Source organism: Hylobates moloch, unplaced genomic scaffold (assembly GCF_009828535.3).
Source record: "Hylobates moloch isolate HMO894 unplaced genomic scaffold, HMol_V3 SCAFFOLD_5, whole genome shotgun sequence".
NCBI lineage: Eukaryota > Metazoa > Chordata > Mammalia > Primates > Hylobatidae > Hylobates > Hylobates moloch.
In genome coordinates, this window is record NW_026652280.1 from 98,727,587 (window position 1) to 98,750,152 (window position 22,566).

Below are 22,566 nucleotides of genomic sequence, written 5' to 3' on the forward strand. Positions count from 1 at the left end.
GAGGTTGCTGTGAGCCAAGATCACACCACTACACTCCCACCTGGGTGACAGAGCAAGACTCTGTCTCAAAAAAAAAAAAGTAATAAGTGCCTTGGAAAAAGGAAAAACAGGGTAAGGGACGTCAAGGGTGGAGGAGAGGAGTGAGGGATGGGTTGCAATTTTAAATAGGGTGATCAGGAGAGGCTTCCTTGAGAAGACAACAACTCAGCAATGACTTGAAGAAGCTAAAAGGTGAGCTAAGTGTGAATACCTGGAGACAAGTTCTAAAAAGTAAGGTGGAAGGACAGATCTGATATAACCTTGTAGGCTGTAACAAGGTGTGGCAGATACCACCAAACACTCACCAATAACTCCATTTACTCTGCTACATTTCCCAGTCTCCTTGCAGTTAGGCAGAACTATATGACTAGTTTAGGCCAATGAAAGGTGACTGAAGTACAGTGTACCATTTCAATGCTTAGGCAATAAAAATCCCATATGAGTCCAGGCATAGTGACTCACACGTGTAATCCCAACACTTTGGAAGGCCGAGGTGGGAGGATCGCTTGAGCCCAGGAGTTTGAGGCCAGCCTGAGCAACATAGCAAACCCCATCACTTTTTTTTTTTTTTGAGAGGCTTTCAGTCTGTTGCCCAGGCTAGAGTGCAGTGGCATGATCAGGACTCACTATGGCCTCATCCTCCTGGGTCCAAGCAAGCAATCCTCCCACCTCAGCCTCCCAAGTAGCTAGGACCATAGGCATGTGTTGCCACATTCAGCTGATTTCTTTTTATTTTATTTATTTATTTTTTGGGGGGGGGGTAAAAACAGGATCTCCCTATGTTGCCCAGGCTGGTCTCAAACTCCTGGACTCAGTGGATCCCCCCACCTCGGCCTCCTAAAGTGCTGGGATTACAGGCATGAGCCACCACACCTGGACTTTTTTTTTTTTTTTAAGAAAAATAAAAATTTTAAAAGTATAAAAAGGCCCGGTGTGGTGCCTCACATCTGTAATCTCAGCACTTTGGGAGGCTGAGGCAGGTGGATGACCTGAGGTCTGGAGTTTGAGACCAGCCTGGCCAACATGGTGAAACCCCATCTCTACTAAAAACACAAAAAATTAGCTGGGCATGATGCCAAGTGCCTATAATCCCAGCTACTTGAGAGGCTGAGGAAGGAGAATCACTTGAACCCGGAGGGCAGAGGTTGCAGTGAGCCAAGATCGTGCCATTGCACTCCAGCCTGGGCAAGAAGAGTGAAACTCCGTCTTAAAAAAAAGAAAAAGAAATAAAAAGTATAAAAATCCCATATGCGATTCTCTGATCTTTCTTTCCCAGATATGGTATCTGTGTTCCAGATGGTGGAGCTAGAAGACGGTAGAGCCTCTATCAGCCTGGGTCCCTGGGTGACTATGTGGAGCAGAGCCTCCCCTACTAACCTGAGTGTGACATGTGTCATGAGCTATCACCAGCTGGTAGCAACCTGGAAAGAAAGACAGCCACTATCTGCCACTGAGACTTATTACGTTAAGCTACTGAGACTTGGGGGATGGTTACCACTACAGCATAACTTAGCCCATCTGGCCTGATACAGACGGGCTTGACTTTTTTACTCTGTGTTAACTGAGTCAATTGTTTCTTTGAAGAAGAGGAAGCATCATTGATTAGTTTTTATTTATTTGATAATTAGTAAATGCAGCAGGTTTTCTTTTCTTTTCTTTTCCTTTTTTTCTGAGATGAAGTATCGCTCTGTTCCCCAGGCTGGAGTGCAGTGGCACGATCTCAGCTCACTGCAACCTCTGCCTCCCAGGTTCAAGCGATTCTCCTGCCTCAGCCTCCCGAGTAGCTGGGACTACAGGCACGTGCCACCACGCCCGGCTAATTTTTGTATTTTTAGTAGAGCCAGGTTTCACCATGTTGGCCAAGCTGGTCTTGAACTCCTGACCTCAAAGGATCCATGACCCACCCACCTCGGCCTCCCAAACTGCTGGGATTACAGGCATGAGCCACTGCGCCCGGCCCAGCAGTTTTATTTTCTAAGATGGCCATAACAAAATCTCCGCTCCTTCATGCTCTTCTTATAGGGGCATTATCTGTCAACCCATTGAGAGGGGGCATCCACAGTCCCTCCCTTTGAATCTGGGAAGGCCTCTAACTACAGTGAAAGTGAGATTATGTGACTTATGGCTTCCACCTGGTCCTATGGGCCATTTGCTCTGGGAACCCTACGGCCATGCTGTGAGGAAGTTGAGGCTACATGGAGAAGTCAACATCTATATGACGTTCCTGTTGACCTTCCCAACTGAGGTCCTAGCTGAAAACCAGACACATGAGGAAGGCTTTGAGATGACTCCAGCTGCTGTCTGCAACCACATAAGAGACCTGACAAGCGACAACTGCCTAGTTTAGCCCAGTAGAGCCCAGGACCATAATAATAATGAAAGAATGTTGTTTTAAGCCTCTAAGTTTTAAGGTGGTCTGTTACATAGCAATAGATAAATGGAAGAGTGGAGCTGAACATTTGCCACTGTTTTAATCTAATATATTCAAGTGTTTTTGCACCAATAAGCCACCTTCTTGCCAAATCTGCCTTTTCTCTTTCCAGACAAAAGTGCTAACCAGGACAGGGCAATGGATGGAGCTACCAGTGATATCTCTCCAAGCTGACTCAGATTTATTAACAAGATTTTCTGGGTATAGCTGTTCCATTAACACACAGTAGGCATTCACTGACTATTTGTTAAATGAATGAGTAATGCTGTCCATGTTCCTGCATCTTTTTAAAAAGATAATATAATCAACCTAATGAAATGCTTTCATAAAATTCAGATGCGTTATGCAACACTCCTCAGAAATACCATCTATTAAACCCTTTTATTATAAAAAGTCTACAGCAAAATTTTTTTTGAGTTCCCTTTTCATTAAACAAATAAAATAATGTATATATCATCTCAATGTAAAAGATTCAAGTCATATGTACAAAAGTAAGGTAAAATATATCTGCACCTTCCCCAAAAATAAGCCTTGTTGATAATTTGGTATAGATCCTTCCAGGCCTTCTTTCTATACATTTGCCCTCATATATATGTTCATATTGTGGCAGAATGTATTTTCCAAATATGGCCACGACATTTCCCATTCCACGGGCTCTTCCAAAACCCTGAGGTTTGGAGCCTCCCCATGAGGTGGAAGGCTCTGTCCTCTACCCTAGAACATGAGCAGTCCTCTGTGACTGCCTCCACTAATGTATGACAGTGATGCTGGGTGACACCCAAGGCTAGGTCATAAAAAGCAATATTGATTCCCCTTAGCTCTCTATCTCAGAATAATGCCCTTGGAGCCCTAGTCCTCCTTGTAAGAAGGCTGGCTACCCTGAACCCCCGTGCTGGAGAGACCACAAGGAGAGACCAGAGAGAGAAAGAGACTGTAGCTGTTCTGGACTCCACCTGCTTGAGTGTTCCCAGCCTCAGTGGCAGACATGTGAAGAAGACTTTGAGACCCCCGATCCAAACCTTGTCAGACTGCAACAGCATGAGACTGAGGGAAAATCACCTGGTGGAACCCAGTCAATCCCCAAAACCAAAAGCAGTCATTGCTGTTTTAAGTCACTGAGTATAGATAGTCAATGAATACACACATAACTATACATGCTTATTTACATAAATAGCCTATTCTATAGATTGCACTGAGAATTACTTTTTTCTTTTCTTTTTTTTTTTTCTGAGACAGAGTCTCGCCCTGTCGCCCAGGCTGGAATGCAGTGGCACGAACTCGGCTCACTGCAAGCTCTGCCTCCCGGGTTCATGCCATTCTCCTGTCTAGGCCTCCTGAGTAGCTGGGACTACAAGCGCCCGCCACCACGCCCGGCTAATTTTTTGTATTTTTTAGTAGAGACGGGGTTTCACCGTGTTAGCCAGGATGGTCTCAATCTCCTGACCTCTGATCTGCCCGCCTTGGCCTCCCAAAGTGCTGGGATTACAGGCATGAGCCACCGCGCCCGGCCTCTTTTTTTTTTTTTTTTTTGGAGACGGAGTTTCGCTCTTGTTGCCCAGGCTGGAGTGCAGTGGCGTGATCTCGGCTCACGGCAATCTCCACCTCCCAGGTCCAAGCAAGTCTCCTGCCTCAGCCTCCTGAGTAGCTGGGATTACAGGCATGTGCTACCATGCCTGGCTAATTTTGTTTTGGTTTTTCTGTTGTTTTTTTTTTTTTTTTTTTTTTTTAAGACGAAGTCTTGCTCTGTTGCCCAGGCTGGAGTGCAGTGGCTCGATCTCTGCTCACTGCAACCTCTGCCTCCTCGGCTCACGCAATTCTCCTGCCTCAGCCTCCTGAGTAGCTGGGATTACAGGCGCCCGCCACCATGCCCAGCTAATTTTTTGTTGTTGTTGTTGTATTTTTAGCAGAGACAGGGTTTCACCATGTTGGTCAGGCTGGTCTCGAACTCCTGACCTCAGGTGATCCAACAACCTCAGCCTCCCAAAATGCTGGGATTATAGGCGTGAACCACCATGCCCAGCCCTAATTTTGTATTTTTAGTAGAGACGCGGTTTCTCCATGTTGGTTGGGCTGGTCTTGACCTTCCGACCTCAGGTAATCCACCCGACTTGACCTCCCAAAATGCTAAGATTACAGGCGTGAGCCACTGCACCTGGCGGCTGCTTTTTGCTTTTTGCTTTCTTTCTTTCTTTTTTTTTTTTTTGAGACGGAGTTTCACTCTGTCACCCAGGCTGGAGTGCAGTGGTGTGATCTCAGCTCACTGCAACTTCCGCCTTCCTGGTTCAAGCAATTCTTGTGTCTCAGCCATCCAAGTAGCTGGAATTACAGGCACCTGCCACCACACTCAACTAATTTTTGTATTTTTAGTAGAGACGGGGTTTCGCCATGTTGGCCAGGATGGTCTCGAACTCCTGACCTCAGGTGACCTGCCCGCCTTGGCCTCCCAAAGTGCTGGGATTACAGGTGTGAGCCACCATGCCTGGCCTGAGACTTGCTGTTTTCACTAAATAATTTGTCTCTGGGACCATTCTGTCACTGGGCCCAGATCCAGTTCATGCCTCGTAAGGCTGTGCAGCATTCCATAGCACAGATGTTCCATAACACAGCACAGATGATTTTCAAACATCTTTGGCTGTGGCCCGGCTCTTCAAAGGAAAGCTTAGTTGGAAGCCCACTGTGTAAACCAAGTGAACGAAACCATGGGGCAAAGGAGGCAGAACCCCTCCCTACACAGTGCCCCTCCAATCCTCTCCTGGAGGAAGAGGTTCCTGAAGGAACTCTTAGCTTTCCATGGCACCTTTACAATCACTCACCTACTGATAGTGTTCAAGAACAGGTTACAGGCTGGGCACAGTGGCTCACGCCTGTAATCCCAGCCCTTTGGGAGGCTGAGGCGGGCAGATCACGAGCTCAGAAGTTCGGGACTAGCCTGGTCAACATGGTGAAACCTCGTCTCTACTAAAAATACAAAAATTAGCCAGGCATGGTGATGCACCCCTGTAATTCCAGTTACTCACGAAGTGGAGGCAGGACAATCGCTTGAACCCGGGAGACGGAGGTTGCAGTGAGATGAGATCGCTCCATTGCACTCCAGCCTGGGTGACAGAGCAAGACCGTCTCAAAAACAAACAAACAAACAAAAACGAACAGGTTATGGCATGCATCTCGGTCTTGAATGTACATGTGACTCATCTATGCCTCGTTAAGTGCAAACTGTGATTCACAGGTGCAGAGTGGAGTGGGATCCTCTTGACGTTCTGACAGGCTTCCGGGTGATGCCCATTCTCACTTGAGTAGTCGGGGATTAATTAGTGAACCCCATCTAGCTCCTGATGGTCCCTCTTTTTTTCTCTAATCTTCCACAACAGCCGTGGGAATGAAACCCCAGAATTTTGAAAATATCTTTCCCTCTTCTTAAAGATTAGAACCTCCTATTTTCATCTATAGTAGTTTTACACCTCTTCTGTTCTCCAAAATTCCTCACACACCAGGGACAATGACACCACAACCATCTGGGCAAGTTCCCCTGGTGCCTCTGGTGAACTTCACAGGGTGGAGATAGGAAGCCACTGAACGAATGGGGCTGTAGATTTGATTCTCACATTTTCAGAACTCCAATTCTCTTATTTCCACTTTAAACAACTGTCTTAGGAGAGAAATGGGAAGAAAATAGGAGTTGGGAGTTCTATTCACTCTGTCGTCTGTCACCATTACTCTACCTGCTCCAGCAGAGGTCCCTTTTTCGGCTTTTCTTGATACTCTTGCTCCAAAAATGACCCCCCTCCCCCGGTGCTCTCCTTCCACCCCCCACCTCCATGCCCCCTTGAGAGAGAGAAAGGGCCTTTTGCTCTCCTTTGCCTGTTCTACAAACCTCTGCCAGGCTTTGGGCTTCCTGATACTATACCAACAGATTTGCACCCTCTTGAATTTGCTCTTGGTTACCTCTTCCTCCTTCTGTAGAGGATGGAAGGAGAGGCACCATCCATTGCTGCAAGGCAACGAAGTACATTGCACATAGTTTACACGATCTATTACAATTTTGGCAGCACTTCATGAACATTGCTGTCACATCATCAGTGAGAAAACCGAGACTCAGAAAGGGTGAGTGACTCACCCAAGGTCACACAGCTGGAAATGACTGAGCTGGGATTGGATCTCAGGTCTGTTTGACGCAATCTTCTCTCCCCACCTTCTCCAAATCTGAGCAATTGAGAGGTCCCTGGGTGACCGGATCTTTCAGTGCCCTTTTCTGTCTCATTAGCACTTTATTTATTTATTTATTTATTGAGATGGAGTCTCGCTCTGTCGCCCAGGCTGGAGTGCAGTGGCGCAATCTTGGCTCACTGCAAACTCTGCCTCCCGGGTTCAAGCGATTCTCCTGCCTCAGCCTCCCAAGTAGCTGGGACTACAGGCATGTGCCACCACGCCCGGATAATTTTGTATTTTTAGTAGAGACGGGGTTTCTCCATGTTGGTCAGGCTGGTCTCAAACTCTTGACCTCAGGTGATCTGCCCGCCTTGGCCTCCCAAAGTGCTGGGATTACAGGCATGAGGCACTGCGCCCGGCCTTCATTAGCACTTTCAACATTGAATTTGCGAGGGTATTATCCTAACAGTGCTCTATGGGTTGAAATCCCAGAGCCACTTTGTGCTGTATGAACATGAACATGCTCCTTCAGTTTCACCATCTGTAAAATGAGGCTGATCGTTCTTTGTCAGATGTCAGACAAAGTATTATGGGCTATTGTCTGATGATGAAAATAGTGCACACAATACCTTTCAGAGTGCCTGGCATAAAGCAGGAATGAAAGCAAAACAAGCCTGTACCCTTCTTGTCCCCAACTTGACATCTTTCTCTTGGGTCAGGAATAAGAAGGCCTCACATTGCCCCTGTGTCTTCTCGGCAATGCAGCCTCTGGGGTGTGTGAGATGGAAGACTCAAAACTTCCTAGCCCTTAGTGAGACAGGGAGAGGGCTGAAGCACACCCTGTTCCCTGCAGAATTTGGGGACCATGCCAGGATGGACTGCAAGAAGCTATTCACCAGTATGTGCAGCATGTGTGAGTGTAGCGTCTAATGGGAGAACGGGAGCCTGCCAAGATACCAGCAAGGAGACGGGCACTGTGGAGGAGGGGCTGGGTGTTGGCCACCACAGAACCCACCCCTCATCACTTCCCCAGCACCCTGGCTGGCACGTCACGAGTGCTTGATCCATGCTTCTTGAATGAAGGTGCGCTCTTCTGGATAGGGGTTGAGGTAATGGAGGAAGTGACAGAAAAATGGAGGCAATGGCCCTCTGTCAACCCTGAGCTGCTCCTCACGTTTACAGGCCTACAGGCCTGTTAGAGATGCAGTGAGGCGGGTGACAGGGTCAATCAACGAGTCTTTCCCTCTTGATCATTACCTCGTTCAAACTCCAGTCCACCAAAAAACAATAATAAAAGAGAAGAAAAATAATGGCATACAGTGCAGCACTTCAGCTTTGAGGACACTGAGAATTCCAGCAGATGGCTGATGGGTGTGGGGCCCCTGCTGCCCTGCCACCTCCCTTCTGTGTAGGCTCCTTGGTAGCCTCTGTGACTGGGAGGCTGGCCCAGGGTCCAACCGGCTTCCCTTCCCATTCTGTCACCTCCCTACTAAGTTTCCGCCTTTAAGCCTTTGCACTTCCACGGAAGTTCCTACCTTTTAGCAGACAGACAAGTCCTCGACCTTCCTCCGAGATTGGTGTGAAAGATGCTCACCCTTGTCTTTCGTGCCCTAGCCCCTGCCCTCTCCAAATCTCAGTCTATGGAACGTCACACAGGTTCTCATGCACAATCGCAGCCTCCTGGAGAATTGTGAGCTAATTCAACAGGCTTCTTGAGCGATGGGTACATCCCTCCTCTGTAACTGTCTTGGGGAGGATGGGAGAGGGAGCCTTGAGCTTGGTCAACCCTTTACTGTCTCCCTGCCTCCCCTATACCGATGGTGCCAGGGTCTCCTCCTAGGACCTCCAGGTGCACAGCCTCTTGTTGCTTAGCGACGGTGCACCTCTTCCCCATACCTCAGCAACCTCCCCCAGCAGCTCAAGGAGCAGCCGTGAAAGGGAGAGCTGGGCTGGACCTCGCAGGAGCTGCCACTGCTGCTGACGGAGATGTGTGGGAACAAGCCCCAAAATAGGCCTGAGTGTGAAACCCAAGGCTCTTTTTAAACACTCAGGTCCCACACTGACTCTTAGAAAGCCCTGCCATGCTCCCCTGTCCCCAGCTTCTGCCAGGCTGCTGCGTCCCCCTCCCACACTGGGCCTCTTACTCCACTTCTGTGCTCTCGGCTATCTGCCCCTCTGTCTGCCCTGGGTCTCTGGGTCTGCTCCTGGGGTCTCTACCTCTCTTGGGGCTCAAGTGTCACTTTTGCTGCCCCTTGTCCTTCTACCCATCCTATAACTCCTGTCCATGTGTGGGTCTCTGGGTCTCTGTGGCTGCCACAGCCTCTCTTGCCCTTCTTCCTGCTCAAGCTGTGTAACTGCCAGTCTCTCCCTCACTAGCAAGAATCCCCTCATTCTCACCCCCAAGGGCTGCTCATTGTGACAACCCCACATTTCTAGAGCCACCATGACTATAATCCTCTGTTACTACCTTTTTAGGAAAAGCCTGTGGTAGGAGGGTCACAGAAGTGGCCCTCAGGGAGACCTGCCTTTCTCACTTAGCCTGCCCTGTGCTTCTGTTTCAATGGAAACTGACATTGGACTTCAGCCTAGTCCAATTAGAAGAGAACCAGGCCCAGAAAAGAAAAGAAGGACTGCCTTACCTCCATCCCTTCAGCTACCATGTCAGAGTTCCCAAGAGAAGCTCCTGAAGAGGCTCAGCACCCGTGACAGCCAAGAACTGCCCCACCCAGAACAGTGTTCTCCACCCCCAGCTGATGGTGATGCCACCCAAGGGCCTGGTGCCATCTCTGTGTCCACCAAACTAGTCCTCTGCCATCCCACCTCCCTCCACTGCTGATGTTTGGGTCTAACAATATTGTCTGTGGGTTAAGAATCCTGAACTAGGGAGCAGGTTGGCAAAGGGACAGCTGAGAATAAGTATGGCCAGAGTCAAGCGGGGTGGGGTGGAGGACAGCTCCCAGGCAGGATAGGGGCTGGAGGGGTGCTGAAGTGAGGGCACGAGGGAGCTTTGGGAGGGAGGCCTGGGTTCTGCCTTCTAGCAGAGGAAGCAGGCAAACAGCAGAAGGAACTTTCAGGCCGGAGGCCGGACCAAGTGACCTCACCCAAACACTGTGGTCTGCTGCTATTGCAACCTGGCGAGTCTCCCAGCTCTCCTGGGTCCCCAAGTAGGAGAGCTTTTTATAGTTCACTCCCCAACTTAGGTTTGAATAATTAAACAAGATGGACAGAAATAGCAGCCGGACAGTGAAGGCAGGTTATTTTGGGGTTTTCTGGAACACAGTGCTCCCGGGTGTCACCCCACCCCTGCAGGGGGGCGGAGCTAACATCAAGGCTGATGGGAGATTCCTGTGGGGGGAAACCCACCCACAGCCCCAGGGTTCCTTGTGTTGAGGAGGTTGCTCTCAGCCAGAGGAGGGTCTCACCACTTCTTCCTCCTCCTCAAGGAAAGAGAGGGCTCTCACTGCCTTCTGATCATAGCTATTCCCCTGGCAGGAAGTCCCTCCTGTTGTCTGTCAGGCCTTCTACTTCTGAGATGGTGACAGATATTGAAAATCAGATCGATTAGCAGCTGCAAGACAGGCTGAACAAGGACAAGGTGGCTACTGCTCCTCTGGCCAAGGAGCTGGAACCAGGTGATAGGAGGTCTTGTCCCCCCTCCACTATAACCACTGGGGAGCTGTGGAGGGAATGAAGGTTGGGGTAGGGAGTGGGAGCCAGAGCTAGGGACAGGAGAGCAACTGGCTTGGGGTCGGGGAGTAAGATGAGGCTCCAGAGAAGAAAAGCTCAAAGGTGGATTAGTGTTTGGATGAAAAGCTCCCCTTTTCCAGCTCTCTTTTAGTGTCCTCTGTCCTTGGCAGAAGCCCAGCCTGGGTTTCTTGGGACAGGGTTTCAGTAGCTAAGCCGGGGATGAGGAGAGGTCAGAAGCCCCCTTGCCCACCCAGGTCTTCATCGCAGACCAATCCTCTGTGACTTGTTTGCATAATACAGTACTTTTGGTTCAACTGCAGAGATTAACCTCAACTCTACCTTGAGGTTCTACCACAGAGCCTTAAAACCTGGGGCACAGAGGGGCACAACAGGTGGTAAGGGGGTATTTATAATGTTTTCTTCCTTTGCGTAACAACTTCAGATTTGAGTTTGGAGGTCAAATTTCAGGGAGTACTGAAATTGTTCACGTATTCATTTAATGTTTTAAATTTTTATTTAAGAGATGATGTCTCGCTATGTTACCCAGGCTGGTCTCAAACTCCTGGCCTCAAAGGATCCTCCTGCCTCTGCCCCTGAGAACCTGGGATGACAAATGAAAGCCACCCTGCCCAGCTTCACTCTTTCATTTTTATTCATTTTAAAAACTTTTTTTTTTCTCCTTGAGACGGTGTCTCGCTCTGTCGCCAGGCTGGAGTGCAGTGGCGCTATCTCGGCTCACTGCAACCTCCGCCTCCCCGGTTCAAGTGATTCCCTGCCTCAGCCTCCTGAGTAGCTGGGACTACAGGTGCGGGCCACCACACCTGGTTAATTTTTTTGTATTTTAGTGGAGATGGGGTTTCACCATGTTGGCCAGGATGGTCTTGATCTCCCGATCTCGTGATCCACCCGCCTCAGCCTCCCAAAGTGCTGGAATTACAGGTGTGAGCCACCGCACCCGGCCTTTTTTTTTTTTTTTTAAATAGAGACAGTGTCTCACTATATTGACCAAGCTGGTCTTGAACTCCTGGCCTCAAGTGATCCTCCCATCTTGGCTTCCCAAAGTGTTGGGATTACAAGTGTGAGCCACTGCACCTGGCCAGAAACATTTTTAAAGCACCAATTACAAGTCTTTATCCCCCAGCTTGATGCTGGGGAATAATTCAGGATGGCAAGGTCCTTGTTCTCAAGTAGCTCACACTTTATTTAGTGGGGGAGAGGGCCATGTTAAAACCTACCCCTCACAATTATTGAATGCTTACTATGCAACAGGTACCATACTAGAACTTCACAGAAATGGTTGCATTTAATTCAAACAGCAAGTCTAGGTCTAAGTAGCATTAACCCCATAGGACAGTTATTACAACTAAGATGAAGAGACTTGTCTAAGGTCACTCAACTAGTAAACAGTATTAATGGAACTGGAACCCAAGTTTATATTATTCCTAGTTCTGTGCTCTTAACCACTGCTCTGCATGGTCTCTAATGCATGGAAGGAAGCAACAGGTTTATTAATTGCTGTGAGCGTTCAAAAGTTCAATTGTCTTTAGTTGAGCGTGTTTGTGCTATGCATGCTGGGTGGAGCAATCAAGGAAAGCCTCCTAAAGGAGGTGGCTTTGCATTGGACTCAATGGATCAGTTCATTCATTCTACAAATACTGTGCATCCGTGGATTCAACCAACCTTGGATGGTGAATATTCAGAAAAAAAATTGCGTCTGAATAGACTTTTTTTTCTTGTCATTGTTCCTTAAGCAATACCGTATAACAACTATTTTCATAGCACTTACATTGTATTAGATACTATAAGTTATCTAGAGATGATTTAAAGTGTATTGGAGGTAGTGCATAGGTCACATGCAAATGTTACATTATCTCACAGATTCAGCAGATTTTCCTATGGGAGATGCCCGGGAACCAATACCCCATCAGGTAATGAGGAAGGACTGGACTTAAATTGAGTCCCTACTACATGCTGCATTCTAGGTGCTGGCAACACAGAAGTGAACGAAGTCCTTGTGCTTATGCACATGCGGGGAAGGGATAAGGGAAAGGCTGAAATTATAACTGGGCGAGTCTTAAATGCCAAGCCTCCACTTTCACAATGGTTCTGCTCCTCCTGCTCCTGGGTTTCTCTCCCATGAGCAAATATACTCTCCTACTCTGGGAAGTCCTTCTAAACGTCTACCCTGCATTTCCTTTTTCTTGTTTTTGAGACGGAGTCTCCTCGCCCTGTCGTCCAGGCTGGAGTGCAGTGGCGCAATCTCGGGTCACTGCAACCTCCGCCTCCCGGGCTCAAGCGATCCTTCTGCCTCAGCCTCCCGAGTAGCTAGGATTACAGGCGCGTGCCACCACGCCAGGCTGATTTTTGTATTTTTAGTAGAGACGGGGTTTCACCATATTGGCCAGGCTGGTCTTGAACTCCTGACCTCGTGATCCGCCCGCCTCGGCCTCCCAAAGTACTGGGACTGCAGGCGTGAGCCACCGCGCCTGGCTCTACCCTGCATTTCTTTCTGCTCCAAGACATTTCCTTACAACCCATTTCGTTCCTCCCAGGCCAAGTCTCAGAGCCAAAACCTGGCAGGCCGCGAGCGTCTGGCCCTTTAAGTCTACCTTCTTCCCCCCACGTGCCGTCTGGTTGGGCTGGAGACGCTGACGCACGCGTGACGTCAATGGCAGCTGGTGGAGTCTGGGCACGAGGAGCGAAGTTGGGATGGGGGTGGGGGGGCGAGAGAGAAGGCGGTAATTTGCATTTAAAGGGGCCACACCCTGGTTAGCGATCAGAGCTTTAAAGAAATGTGTATTCGGCAAACTTTCTGTCCTGGGTTATGGGGCAAGAAAAAGGCGTGGTACAGCTGAAGTCGGCGGCGACTGGAGTTTGCGATGACAATTATGTCCTTCCGCGGAAAGGGGGAAATAGTCCGTCGGTGCCCTGGCTGGGAGCACGTGACCGGGAGGGGGCGGATGTGGGGGGGGCAAGAGAGAAGGAGGGAGGAGCTGGGGAGACGACTGTCAGGCTGTGTTTCAGCTGCCCCCACCCCCACATCCTGCCCACTCTCCTGCAGCTGCCACCACATCCTGCCCAGCCGGGGGCAGGGAGCTTCTGTGGGGGTGATGCGCTGACCGAGGACCCGGCTTTGGCACCCCCTCCCTGCACGCTTCAGCTCCAGGGTGGGCCGTCTGCCCTTTGCCCCAGGCCTGGCCCCAGGCACCCTGGCCCTGAGCTTGGGGCACAACTCTGCCAGTTCAGCCTGACACCTCTCTGCCTGACTCTGCCCTTTCCCCTCAATTCTGGCCTAAAGTGGGACTTGTGCGGGGTGGTGGGACAGGCCAGACCACAGCCCCATCCTCAGGCCAGCACAGTTATCAATGGACAAATGAGATGTTCAATAAACGTTTTTAATAATCTGAACTCAGATACATAGCTGCACACACACACGCACACACAAATACAGATTCATGTTAACACATTTGCTGAGCGCATTCTATGCCAGGTCCTGCAAGGCTCTGAAGACTCAGAGTAGAGTCAGATTGCTGCCCTCAAGGGGCCCAGGATCTGGTGAGGAGTGTGTACAGAGGAGGCAGATACACAGAGTAGAGTGCACTATACAAGCAGGTGCAGAATAATACCCAAGTCCACACAGAGCTTGTATACACAGAACTGCTGTACACCTGCTGATGGCCTTTCCTCTCACAAGACAAGGTGGCAGATGTAGGGACTGCTGGGATCAACTGAAAACTGGGGGAAAAATGATCAGCTCAATGGAAGGGATGAAGTGGATGGACACAGGGGGCTTGAGATTGTCCAGATGGCTATAGGGAAGGTGAGAGGGCCCAACCAAGCTGCCAGACAGATTAGAGGCTGGACCAGTAGTAATGGCTTCCCAGGGCTATGGGACAGGCAGGCAGAGAAACGGCCCTTGGGGCATAAGGATGAGGAAGACTTTTACAAATTAAGTTGGATTAGGGATGCTTGGGAAGGGGTGAACAAAAGGAGTTGTCTATGTCCCTTTGCCATATAAACTTACAAAGATGATATGGTGGAGAGGAGTTTACACACACTTTTAAAAGACTTCAGTGAGCATATAAGTGTTTGATTCCTAAAGGATTTTATAGCAGCTTTGGCCTGTTAGGTAACTTTTCTCTAGAAAAGATGGATGGGTAGCCAGAGTGGGAGGAGGAAAAATGAGACCTAGGTATCTGAACTCGCTCAGGTATTTCCTACCCAGGGGATTCTGGAATGGGAAATACAGGGGCCAGAAGAAAAAGATTTAGTGAGTCACTTTCAGGAAGTCCTTATTTCAATCTAACTTCCAGCAACATTATTCCCTAGACCCTTTATTACCCCTCCATGGGAATTAAGGCCCCGTGTTTGTTACTTTTGCTCTCCCGTTTAGTTTTCTCTATATTCTAAATTCTATCCCACTTGTAGTGTCTGTCTTTCCTACTCTGTTCTCTAGGGAATTATGACAGCATCTTGGGGGTCCAGCACACTGCATCTCACCCACTGAGCTCTTCCCTTCTTTCCCTTTTCTCTCCTGCTCCTGGCCCTTTAAAACCCTCTCCAGGTGACTCACCTTCTTTCCTCATTCCTTTGTTAAGGACCCAACATTCCAAGACTGGGAGGATCAATCAGCCAATCATAGCCCTGGCAAGCCTACCTCAGGCTTGAGATTGGCTGGAGCTGTGGTTGGCGGGAGGCTCACCACGCTGATATAAAAGATGTTGGGGAGTGGGTTTCTGGGAATCGGCCCTGGGAAAGAATTTGTTCTGGGGTTGGTTAGTTTTTGGAGAGACTCCTTCAAGTAGAGCTGGAGCCAGAGGGTTCTTCGGCTTGGAGAGCCTCGAAACTGGAGGCGGCTGAGAACCCAGCTCTCTTGGTCTCCTGGGGGCTTGGCTGACCCCTGCCCACTTTCTTTTCTTTCTTTTTTTTTTTTTTTTTTTTTTTTTTTGTGATCTGGGACCCAGTGGTCTGACGGATGAATTCCCAGGCCTGATCCTAAGAAGTCTTTTCCAGCAGCCTTGGATCTCTTCAGTCTCAACATTCTGCTTTCCCGACGTCGGAAACAGCCGGAAAATAAACACCCTGATGACTAAACGGTTTCTCCAGCTAGAGCCTGGGGAAGCACTAAAAATAGAGGCCACAAGTGAGGGGAGGTTCCCCACTTGAGGGGGGTTGGCACTTTCCCATCCTGCTACTGCCACAGCCTCAAGCCTGGCACAGGGCTCTGTTCTTCTCTGTCCTTGGGGGAAGAGGCAGATGGGCTCCCCCTGCCTACCCTGAAGTCTTTTGGACAAACTAGCCCTACCTGGCAGGGGTAACTCACATCTTCTGGTGTTGGGGGCCCAGCCTCCCAGATCCAATGAGGAACTGAGAAGCTATATTTGGGGACACGGTGGGACACTGTTTCCTGAAAGGGGGGGTCAGGTAGAAGGGTTGGAAACTGAGGCCAACGAAGTAGGAGCTTGCTGGCTTCCTGTCTTAGGACACACAAGATAAGTCTTCAACCTATTTGCAGAGCAATTCCACTAAACTCACCTCCTTTGAGGCTTGCGTGAGCCAATGGAGGCCTAGAGGGTTCTTTGCAGACCAGCCCTTACCCAACGGTCTGGTTTGGGTTATTACACAGCATAAGACACTGTACTAAGCAATCTGCTTAGAAGAACTAATTTAATCTTCACACTAAATTTGAGTTAGCTACTATTATCACCATCTCTAGTCTACCCATGAGAACCATGAGGTAGGGGAAAGTTAAATAATGTGCCTGTGTTCACAGTTAATGAATGGTGGAGTGAGGATCTGAACCACGGCAGCTTGACTGCAAAGTTGACATTTCTAACAACCATGAAATGTTGCCTCTCTCTATATATTGGAGTCTTTGTCTGGTAAATCAGATCCAGCCAGATAGAAACCAGGGTGTGTGTCTGGGCGCGGTGGCTCACGCCTGTAATCCTAGCACTTTGGAAGGCCAAGGCGGGCGGATTGCCTGAGCTCAGGAGTTCAAGACCAGCCTGGGCAACACGGTGAAATCCCGTCTGTACTAAAATACAAAAAATTAGCCGGGCGTGGGGGCGTGCGCCTGTCGTCCCAGCTATTCGGGAGGCGGGAGGGAAGGCGAGGCAGGAGAATCGCTTGAACCTGGGAGACGGAAGGTGCAGTGAGCCAAGATCGCGCCACTGCACTCCAGCCTAGGAGACAGAGAGAGACTCCGTCTCAAAAAAAAAAAAATCGGGGTGTGTGAAGAACTGAGTGAGTGCCCTTCTGTTCTGCAAGGTTCTTTGAGATCTAAGCCAGATGCCATCATTTCCTTACGCTCCTGGGAGAAAGCGGCACGACTTGGAAGTAACAGCGATGCTGAAAAAGAAGCCTGTCGGGTCAGTTGTCCAGTAGGCATGGCACCCACACTCCTGTTGTAGGGCACGTAAAGATTCACCACACCCTGGAGCAACCAGGAATTTAAAAATAAAAAATTTTTAAGAGCTACTACTGCTTCTTTAATAAGACATTTCTGGGTGTTTACTGTGCGACGGGAGGTGGGGAGGAATTAGGGTCCCGCCCCTTAAATTGCCCCCTCGGCAGTAAGTGCTGTGGGGCCCCGCAAGCACTGGAGATTAGGTCACCCAAGAACTATGAGCTGTCGCTTTAAATTGCTGGGCGTCTGCCGAGCCGAGCCCTGGGACGGGAGGGGGCCTGTCACAGGTAGAGGGAGCAACTGAGCTCCCTAGGTAACCCCCCCAACCCCAAGAATGTCGCCCTTAAGTGGGGCTTTGTCACACACCAAGTGGGGGAGATGGGAGCTTTTCACCACTTCCAGTCTCCCCTTAATTTATCTACTTAGACTCCCACCTCCCAACTCTCCTGGGGCCCGGGGCCGCGAGGAGGTGCCGAGGTGGCGCGTGTTGAGAGTGTGCGTGCAGCTCGCACGGCCTCCCCGGAAAGGACCTCCTGGAGCACGCGGTAGCAGCAGCGCCAGGCGGGCGGGCGGTCGGCGTGCTCGGAGGGGCACCGTGGGAGCGGACGGATCCCTTTAAAGGCCTCTGGGTCTCGCCTCCCTACTTTGCCTCGCTTCGTCCCTTCCTCCCTCCCTCCCAGCAGGCGGAGGGATCCGCCGCTCCCGGTGCCGCAGCCTAGCTTGGGAGGGCGGTAGGGTGGGGGCCGACCCGGCCTGGCCCTGCCAGCCCTGGGGGAGCGAGGGGCGGGGCCGCGTCCTCGGGACCGCCCCAGCTCCGGCTCCGCCCCGCCACCCCCACAGGTGCCTCCCATTGGCCCCCACACCTGTCCGTCACCCCGTTCCCCCTACCCCTCAAGCTAGGCTGAGCTGTGCCTACGTCGGCCTCGACTCCCGGGGGCTGGAGGAGTTACCTTTGGAGCCCGAAAGGAGGAAGGAAGCAAAATATCAACAACAGTCGAGGCGGCTCGGGCGCTCGGCCCCGGTTCCTCGCTTGCCCGCCGCCCGCCTGCTGGCCCCCGCGCCCACGACGGGGGCCCAGGCCCCACGGCGCCGCCCAGGGCCCGCGCGGACGCCGGCCTCATTTATTATTCCCCCCGCCTGGAGCTGCGGCTTCCCAGTGTTGAAGATCCCCCGGACCAGGGGCGAGGGCTACCCGCTCTTTGCCGTGACAACACCGTTCCCCCAGCCGGGCTGGTAAGTAGAGAAAAATAATGCGCCTGCCACTTTAAGAGGCCCCCTCCCCCACCCGGTCCAGGGGTTGGGGTGGAGGGTGGTCTAGACCGTCCCCCTGAGGGGTGGGATGGGGCAGCCCCCGGGCCGGGAGGAACTCGCGAAGCGGGCCGTGTTTTCGTGTGGCGTTGGCGGGGATTACCTAGGGGACTGTTTGTGTCAGGGAGTCTGTCGTGGGGGACAAGTGGAGTGGGCTGCAATTTCTTTGGGTGTTGGGAGTACGGGGTGGGGACGGGCGGATCGGGGGCGCGCCCTCCTGTTCGTGTAGGGGGTTTACGACGGCCTCCGAGCGGTCTGGGACTGGGCACCATCCTCCGAGGGGGTCTCCGGTGACAGCCGGGAGCGACTGACATTTTAACAGCCGGCCCTCCCTCCCTCTCCCTCCTCTCGCCGCCTGTTCCCTCCTCCTTGGCCCGAAATGGTGCAGAAGGGGGCCTGGGAGGGCGGCGGGAGGGTGGAGGCGGGGGGAGCCGCAGCTGTTTGGGAAGCGGGGGAAGGAGGGGGGATGTTGTTCAGATGACACCGGGGTAGTGGGTTGGGGTGTGTGAGTGTGTGTGTCTCCGGGGCCCGTGTTTGCCGGGTGCCTGTGGAGTTGGGACGCGGAGTCGCCACGAGGTGGGCACGCAGGACCCTTCTTTGAGACTTCCTAGCCCCGCTTCCGAGACCGCTGATGTGGTTTTTCAGTAACCCCAGCTGGAGAACTCCCTGGCCAGAAGTTTGCAGCTGTTCAACATCTGGGCAAGAGTTCTCTAGTCCTCTCCACCTATGGCAGGCGGAGCTGGGCTGCGAGCGGGGGTTTAGGAAGTTTGGGGGGGCTTTTGGGAGGGTGGGCCAAGGAGACCAAAATGCTTTTAGTCCCCCACTCCAATGCCAGCCTCCCTCCTACCAGGTTCGGGTCTCAGGGGGTTGGGGAAAGGGGCCCCCTCCCCCTAGCAAATCACGCTGTCCTCTCAGCAGCCTTCCGAGGGCTCCTCCTGAAAGGAAGGCACTCTAGGAGCCACCGACCGGGTCATCCCAGGTTTGCCCTTCTGAGTGGGAGCCTCCCTCTGTCTCCCATTACTTGGTGCATTGTTGATGGGTTGGGGGAGGGTATAGCGAGTTGGGGGGGATCCTGTGTCCCTCTTTGCTGTGCCCAACCCCCATTTGAGTTTTCCTCAGAGTCCTGGTTTCTTTGCTTTGGGGTGGAGGTGGCCCTTATCCACTCCTCCTCCTATCCCTTCAGTGGGTCTCCGCAGCAATTCAGGGTCCAGCCTAGACTATGGGAAGTTTGCCGTCTGGGGCGGTGACCTTGGGCTGCTCGGGCCTGGAGATAGGAGGGGAGCGCAGGTCAGCCTGAGATTGGGTGTTTTGGCGTTTGGGAGCTGTCCACCTCCCACTCCTCTCCCAACCCCAACAGGAAGGTCTCAGTAGCTGAGGAGAGCATTGAAAAGGCACATGTCAGTGTTCACAGATGTCCACCCGCTTGTGGCCACGGGGTCACACCCGCCCCAGGACTTAGTCTGGCTGTCCCAGCTCCCACGGCCCTGCCTGGGAATGAATTTCCTTCCTGTGGTTTCCCAGTGTGTTGGGCAGGAGATGGGGGTGGGGTAGGAGTATTGTGGGAGTGGCTGAGGACCTATTTATACGGGGTGATTGGGGGACACTGGAGCTTATATGGAGCTCCTTCCCCACTTGCCCCAGCATAGGCATTTGGGCCCTTGGGTCTCAGTGATTATATTCTCTTTGTTGTAACTCCCTTGCCCCCGCCAATACACCCTGTATGTTTGCATATATGTGTATATGTATGTGTGTGCATGTACATTTGTAAAGGGAGGGGTCTCTGGTCTCTCTGGGGAGAAGTGGGGGAGGGGGGAAGGGAGGAAGGGAGGAGCTTTTACTCACTCCTGTAGGGACCCAAAAGGTTGAGTTTTTTACCTGAGATCACACGGCAAATCTGTGTCAGAGCTTTCGTCTTTCCACTCTTTTAGGCACAACTTCATAGTAGGGAGGGATTCTGGGAAGGGAGACATACAGTCCGTGTTCATGGAAGCCCCAGTCCAAGGGGAGAAGCAGGACCCAGAGAGCCTCATGATCCTTGTGTTGGGGGATGGGCATGGGGAATTGGCTAGAGCTTCTGTCTGCTGTACTCAATGCCTGAAAGATTGGTGGAGGACTTGGAGGGGTGGCAGGTGCTGTCCGTGTCCACCCCACTCTGTGCGTGGTGCCCCTGGGCTGGAGGGCCTGGGCATCCTGGCTCTGCCCCCTTGGCTCCTGGTTCTTCTCATAGGCTGGGAGATATGATAGTCTTTCTGGCTGCTGTTATATAATCTCTCTGTAGCAGGGTTTTTTTTTTTTTTTTTTTTTTTTAATCTTTCCTGGGAGATGTGATAGGGAAGAGAAGGCAGAGGGAGACTCTTCAGGTTGGGAGGGCTAAAGGAGCAGTAGTAAGGAAGCTTGGGGTGGGAGGTGCCTTGGCCCCTGAGGAGGCCTTGGGGATAGGCCCTCATTGATTATGGCCCAGCCCCTCAGACCCTTCTCCTCTACTGTGCCCTCAGAGGGTCTCTCTGCTGTGGTTGTCCCTGGCTCTTATACCCCCAGAGAGGCCTGGACCTCTCCCTATTTTGTCAACCTTCTCTTCCTGACCAGCTGGGCCCCCTGCTCTCCCTGGTTGGCACTGGATCCAGAATTTTAGGACTTACCCTGGCCTGGTGTGGGCCCTTGGTTGGACACTTTGCCACACACCTGAGTACCTTTATGGGGACAAGGGAAGTCCAGGAGGAAATGGGTGGGCCCAACATTTCCCTAGTTGTATTTGAGCCAGGCCTCCTGCTTCTTTGCCCCTCTAGTCCAGAGAGTGGTGGCCTTACTGGAAAAGAGGAGTTGAGGGCCTTGACTTAATACAGGCCTTGACCTCTTGGACACAGGTCATTGTTGGTATTCGTCAGGTTCTGTAAGTGGGTATGAGGATCCGATGTGAGCCTGGAACCCTCATCAAGGGTCAGGTTCTGAGTCTCATGGCACGGTGGTGCTGGGATTCTCCCCATCCCACGGGACCGTGGCTGGGACTCTCGAGGCTCTCTCAGGCCAGCTGGTTTGAGGCAACTGTCTCTTTTTTATAGAGAAGGAGGAAATGGTGGCAGGCCGGCACAACCTCAACATCACTGTAATTGCTGGTGGCTTTTATGAGCCAGTCATGGGGCCGGAGTCCGGCCAACTGTCTGTCCTGTCCCAGTTTGGTGACTTACTCATGGAGGGAGGGGCGGTTAGGTACTAGAAGCTGTGTTCTAGAAGCTGGACGTCTGACTGTATTGTGGTTGATGTCGCTCTGTCTATCCATGATCACAGCAGGTAGGATGGAGCTTAGACTTCAGGAAGAACTTCCCAGTGAGGAAGCTGGGGGGAGAGAGATGGCTCTAATTTGGCATAGGAAGGGAGGGGAACTCAAAGCACTTTCTTTTCCAGTGGCTCTCCCGGAAGGAAAGGCCTTGACCTTTGGCTTGATGGGGTCGGTGCTGTTTGGATCTTGGAATATTTATTTTCTTTTTCCTCTCCCTGCTTATGGCTGAAAGTATTCTGAGGCATTTGTCCTAGAGCTGTGGGAGAACTAGCCATTAGGCCCCTTTCCCCTAGTAGTGGGAGCTAGATAGGGGTCTCATGTAGACAGGCATGCCCAATGCGGTCCACAGCATTTAGTGGTACACATGCAGGAAGGTGTGCAACGCATACACACTGGTATGTAGACACCCACAGAGCAGCTGCTGCACTGCGGGAGGTGGGAGGTAGTGAATGGCAAAGATGATTAAAGGATTGGAGAGTTGGGATGGGGTTGAGGGGACCAGAGGCAAGAAGGCGAAGGGCATAGCAAGAACTTTGAAGAGAGAAGGGCTGACTGGAGCAGGAGGGATTAAGGTTAGACCACAGATGGGCAGGCAGAGCCCTGTCTGCAAAATAAAGAGCATGGCTTGTGAGTCAAGGAGCCTTGGCTGACTTCCATCCTTGCCCCTTACCCCTCCCCCACGTGCCCCTCTCTGTGGTCCTGGCACAGCCTGCCTCTGCCCCTCACACTGACCTTGTATCCCCGGGTCCCTCCTCTTGGGCCCCAGCTTTCCAGATGTACAGAGTTTCGCCTTTCGGTGATTAACACCTGGGTGTTTTGGTGGTTTGTCGCTGGTCTCTGTTGCCCTCCCCACTCACCCTGATGAGCAAGGCCACTGTGAGGCATCAAGACTACATCTAAGCCCTCAGGCATTTGGGGGTAGATCCTTGGCCTAGGTGATCCCCAAGGCCCTCTTCATCTGACATTTTCCTTTTCCTGAGGCCGAGGCTATAAGCCTCTCTTTTCTGAGAGCCAAGTCATGCTTCTGGTTAGTCCTGGCTGGTGTGGAGACAGGGGAATGCATTCATTGATTCTGCACAGGACCCTGATAGCCAAGGGGGCAGGAGGCACTTATGCCTGTCTGACTTCTCTTCTTTCTGCTGTAGGCTGGGAGGGGAGGGACATGTCCGAAGCTCTGGCCTGTCACTGGCCACACCCGGGTGAGACCATATTTACTCATTTAAACTCAACCCTCCCAGGAGGCTCTGGGCTCTAGGCCTGGTCACTGAC

General features: G+C 51.6%; 1 protein-coding gene across 2 annotated transcripts in view; it reads left to right on the forward strand.

Annotated features, from left to right (window-relative positions):
* Positions 1 to 17,560: 17,560 nt before the first annotated feature.
* MEF2D (myocyte enhancer factor 2D) overlaps positions 17,561 to 22,566 on the forward strand; it is a 38,534-nt gene continuing 33,528 nt past the window's right edge. The window contains exon 1 of one of the 2 annotated variants that reach the window (XM_032154152.2): positions 17,561 to 17,945. The gene's annotated coding sequence lies outside the window, so the exon portion shown is untranslated. The remainder of the gene's footprint in view (positions 17,946 to 22,566) is intronic. The other variant, XM_032154153.2, reaches the window with a different exon arrangement.